We start from the raw sequence: 5450 nt of genomic DNA on the forward strand, positions 1-5450 counted from the left end.
TTTCCTCATTCAAGACAAAAGGAGCCTTCCTGAGGTTCCAGGAACGTGGAGCCCAAGTGCTGATTTATAACAAACACTGGGCATTTGCTTGTGTTAAATGCACTTCAAAGAGAACCTGGAAGTCTCCCCTGGGCCCCTCGGCTCAGCTGACGAGGTTGGAGCTAAAGGTGCAGGTTACCGCTTCTTCCCGTTTGTTCTCCAGCATGAAGCATATTTCATCCCTACATCATCCTGCGCTCCCTTATTTACTCTACGAGGCAAACTGTTCTGGTTTTGTTTCTTTTTTTCTTAGAATAGTTGACTTTTGGCTTCTGCCTAGTTAATCCTTAGTGTTTATGTAAAGCTTGCATTTGTCTGGTCTGTTGAAGCTGAGCATGGAGGACAGAAGAGATAACGTTGGTGCCAGAAGGTAAGTTAAATGGAGACTCCGTGAAATAATGTTGTAAGATGCTGCGGGTCCCCAAGGAGAAGGACCTGTGAAGACAAACATCTTTGAATTGGTGGCAAAGACTGTATAGCTAGGCTGCCTCTCATTCTTTTCTGCTTTCCCCCCTGCTGCTCTGCTTGGTAGTTGGGAAGTTAGGGAGATGGAAAAGAGCTGAAACTGGGAAGGAATTGGGAATATCTGCAATCAGAGAAGGGCTTTTGTAACACACAGTATAAATCTTAGTCAAAATATCGCCTTTGAGCAAGGAGGGAGATGTTCACGCTTTGCTTCCATACCAGCAAGAATCAATCAAACTTAAGATTTGGAAGCTTGCTCTGGCTGGTTTGGCTCAGCGGTTAGCACATCGGCCCACGGACCAGAGAGACCTGGGTTCGGTTCCCGCTAAGGGCACGTACTCTCAAAAAAAAAAAAAAAGATTTGGAAACTTTAGCTGTTTTTGCCTCCCTTATGTTACTCCAAGACCCAAAGAAATCATGCTGATCAGCTGTGGGAGACAGAAAAAATCCCCAATCAGCCAAGTTTGGAGTCACTGAGAGTGAAGTGACAACAGCGGTGGGTCATTCGTTAAGGACTTGGAAGTCTTGGTTCTAGTCCTCTTCCTCATGGCTAAAAGATAGCTCTGTGCGTGTCATCAGTTACTGCAGATGCTGGTGGAAGAGGGTAGTGAGGCTTGTAGGAATCGTGACCAGAGAAAGGCCAGCTGGGGAAAGGGGCAGCTGGCTGAGACTGCTAAGTGTGAACATGATTGATCTTAAATCCACTGGGAAATGGACTTTAGCTACCTCTAAATTTAAAGCAAAATATACTGGTGACCAGGAGGTTTGGTGCTTATTCTCTAGACAAAGGATGGTTTGTCAATACACCCCAGCCAAAGAACCCCAGAAACACACTTTAGTTGAACAGGTTGGGCTTATGACTCATTATAGTGAGAGACAACACACATCACAGAGAACCTGAGAGCATCTCAGTAAGAGGGTGTAGAGAGAACCTGTCATAAGATTGGGCTTTGTTTGGGTGATTCAGGGAAGGGTCTAAGCAAGCAGGTGATTCGCTCTACATTGGATGTTGTCAGTGGGCCTGAGTCTATGCTTGGGTATCTCAATAAATCTTATCTACAGGGAGGGGAGACTAGGATGAGCATCAAGTTAGAATTGGTAAAGAAGTGCCCTGGCCAGTTTGGCTCAGCGGTTAGAGTGTTTGCCCAGCGGTTAGAGCGCTGGCCTGTGGACCAGAGTCCTGGGTTCGGTTCCTGCTAAGGGCATGTATCTCAGTTGGGGTCATGTGGGTGGTGACCAGTCGATGTGTCTCTTACACATCGATGTTTCTCTCTCTCTCTCTTCCTCCCTTTCTCCCTCTTGCTCTATCTGAAGATAAATGCAAAAATGTCCTCGGGTGAGGATAATTAAAAAAAGAAGAAGAAGAAGTAATAGTCACTCATGTGGGCTGAGAGAGGAGCGTTTGTATTTTGTGGTTGGCATAGTGACCTCGTTTTTGCATGTGCTTAGACAAAATTATGAAGTGGCCTTGTTTATCATGATCTCAGAATACACTTGTCTGAAGCTGGTATTCTTTGGGATTGTTTATATCTAATGGGAGAACAATATGGTTTGCCTGCGAATGCCAAGCCAACTCCTGAATGCCAGGGGCTACCCCCTGACCCCCGCATATACACACTCATTTAGGCCAGGTCTAGCTGCTCCTCTGGACTGGGTTGGGAGCTCAGAGTACTGAGACAGGGGCTATTTGGAGAGTCTAGGCAAGTACCAGACAAGTTCCAGACGTAGCAGAACAGAAGGGTGACACAGGTGACAGGCAGAAGGGCTAGTGATGTGCTTGAGCCAAGGCAGTCACAGATCTGGGCTCCAGCAAATGCTGTTTGCTGGGTTTTCCATTCCCGGCTATCCCAGCCTCCTCAGGTTTGTGTGGTTCTCAAGGCAGGGCCCTCTGGACACTGTAAGGCATTAAATATGTTTCACCTCTGGTCCTTTGATGCACAGAATCCTTCTTTTTTGGGGAGGGCCTTCTGGTGAAAACGGGAAGACCTACTAGACAAATTCAGAAAGAGCTGTAAGCTCTACAGAATCCTTATTCCCTGAAGACAGCCAAGCCCAAAGTGACTTCCAGAAAATTAGAATCGGAAAGCATTAGACAGCCATTTTGTTTGCTTTTGTTTTTAAATTAATTAATTTTTCTTTTAGAGGGAGAGGAAGGAGAGGGAGAGAGAGAGAGAAACATCGATGAGGGAGAACATTGTCTGGCTGCCTCCTGCAGCTCCCCAGTGGGGACTGGGCCCACAACCTGGGCTTGTGCCCTGACCGGGAATCGAACTGGTGTCCTCTTGGTGCATGGGTCCACATTCATCCACTGAGCCATACTGGCCAGGCTACAGGTGTTTTTTTGTTTTTGGGTTTTGTTTGTTTTTTTTTAATCACAATATCTCCTGTCTATTGTTTGACAGTGGTAATTTACAAAGATCTATACTAGGTCAAGTGAAAAAAAAAAAATCCCTCCTGTAATTTTATCACATGGGTTCTGCTCTGCCCTTTGGAGCCACAGTGCAAACTCTTGTCTTCCGTGTGACAGCCTTCAAGCATCGGAAGAGGGGAGGTAGTGTCTCCTCACGGACCCCAGGGAAGCGCGGGGTTGCTTCCCTGGGCTGGGCCAGACCTCTAGGCGGGGCTGGCCGGGCAACAAGGAAACTGACATCCTTTGAGGCAGGGATGGAGGCCGTGTTAGCTCCGTTCATGACACAGCTGCAAGATCTTCCAAAATTCTTTAAAACAACAAACACATTTTTGCTCTGGAGTTTTTCTAAACCTGATCGGAAACCAGAATGCTCCCTGGTTGCCCCCGTTTATGCGTCGGCCTCAGTGATTTCAGCGGAGCCAGGACAGAAGTGTACCCAAGGGTGGGCCCTGGCAATCTGCTCAGCCTGGGGGCGCCCTCGGCTCTGGCCTGATCAGGGCCCCCTCTGCAAGCGGAATGTGCTGGTCCAAGAAAAGGGGGTGAGGCTGGGGTATGCTGGCTCTGCATCAGGGCCAGGTGACCCTCACAGCCACGTGTCCCATGTCCCAGGGACTGTTTTCTGATGTTTTATCAGAATGGGAAGCATTTATTGAATGTTTTCTAGTGGTTGGCACTGTGCTAAATATTTCTTTAACTCACACAGCAACCCTTTGGTGTAGGTTCTAGTATGAAACCTGTTCCGAAGCTCAGTGAGGTGAAGCCGCTTGTGCAGCAAGTAGCAAAACCAGAGAGGCCAGCACGCTGACAGGAAGGCTCAGGCAGTCAGTTCTGTAGGCCAGGTATGCTTTTGTGATGCAGATAACAAAGCAAAAGGATGTGGGCACTGTGAAGGCAGGGTGCGGCAGTGGTGGACGGCACTTCTTGAAATGGAGATTCTGGAGAGGTGTAATTACTGCGTAGATCTACAGTATTCCCAAAGTCCCAAGCTTATTGGAACCCTTCATTCCTCTTGAAATATGAATCTTGGATGCCAAAGACACGTGACCAAGGAAGTCATCCATAACCTCCCACCCCCCCCCCTTTTTAGTTTATTTATTAAAAATTTTTTTTCTTTATTGATGAGAGAGAGAAGGGACTGGGAGAGAGATAGAAACATCAATGAGAGAGAACATCGATTGGCTGCCTCCTGCATGCCCTCGGTGGGGATCGGGCCTACCGGTGACCTCTTGGAGCAGAGGTCTACGCTCAACTACTGAGCCACACTGGCCAGCCCCCCCCCCCTTTAATTTAAAGGGTAGAATTATTTTGTAAGTAAGATTTTTTTTTTTTTTGCTTTGGCTTGGAGAAGGGAGTAGGAAGAGGAGGGAGGAGTACAAAAAGAGAAAGATAGGGAGTGTCTTAAATGAATCTGTGGCCCTTGAAAGTAGAAGGAAAATTTAAATTATCCTCCCATCACAAAAACATCCCGCCATAAGCACCTTGGTTCCAGAGTACACCAAGCACAGCTGCCAGCATCCAGCCCCATTGACAATATGCATTATGCTATGAAGACTATTTTTCTCAATCATCTCTTAGCTACTAATTTGGAGGTGGTGTCACATGAGTTTAGAAACCAGACTGTCCTAGTTCAAATACTAGCCCTGCCCCTTTTCAGCTTCAGGACACCGCACATGTGATTTAATTCCTATGAGCCTTGGTTTCCTCATCTGTAAGATGGGGAGATAGCATCTGCCTCGAGGGTTGTTGTAAAGATGAAATGAAATAATGTATCTAAAACAGCTAGCACAGTGCTGCTAAGCTAACCCATCATTAACACCTTCCTTTTTCTTTAAGCTTAGTTCAATGCTCACATGATCTAAAATATATCAGTAAAATCCAACCTCTATATAGGCCTGCACATAAAAAGAACAAAAGAAGCCCTGGCCGGTTTGGCTCAGCAGTTAGAGCATTGGTCTGTGGACCAGAGAGACCCAGGTTTGGTTCCCGCTAAGGGCACGTACCTTGGTTGCAGTTCATCTTCAGCCCTGGTTGAGGTCATGTGGGTGGTGACCAATCGATGTCTCTCTCTCTCTCTTCCTTCCTCTCTCCCTCCCACTCTATCTGAAGATAAATGCAAAAATATCCTCAGGTGAGGATAAAAAAAGAAAATAAGAAAATGCCTATATTATCTGCTGTTTATTTTGAATTTAAAAATGTATAGTCTAGGAATGTATATAAATAAGCAAATAAATATAGATCCTACACGGGAAATGCTTATTCACCAATGACCTAGCCCCATTAGTTCTGAGTTCTTGATCTTAAGATTCAGAGAACAGCAAGTAGTATTATTAAAGGATAATGTTGCAGAACTAACGAGGAAAACTAATTTGATTTATTTGGTCAAGGAGAGAAGGCTAACGAGGAACTTGGTTCAGAGGAGCACACTGTGTCAGAGGGGTTGTTAGCAGTGTGGAGTGAGACAGGACACAAGTTGACAGTTAGTGCCAGAGGTACATATGAAGTGATGGGCTCGTGTACAGGTGGAGGCAGGTAGTCT

The 5450-nt window shown here is 46.2% G+C and overlaps 1 non-coding gene across 1 annotated transcript; it reads right to left on the reverse strand.

The window, feature by feature from the left end:
• Positions 1-2462: 2462 nt before the first annotated feature.
• LOC118622014 lies at positions 2463-2525 on the reverse strand. The gene has a single exon (XR_004957863.1). It is a non-coding gene; the product is annotated as a U7 small nuclear RNA (small nuclear RNA).
• Between the last annotated feature and the right edge of the window lie 2925 nt (positions 2526-5450).

This window comes from Molossus molossus, unplaced genomic scaffold (assembly GCF_014108415.1).
Source record: "Molossus molossus isolate mMolMol1 unplaced genomic scaffold, mMolMol1.p scaffold_m16_p_1, whole genome shotgun sequence".
NCBI lineage: Eukaryota > Metazoa > Chordata > Mammalia > Chiroptera > Molossidae > Molossus > Molossus molossus.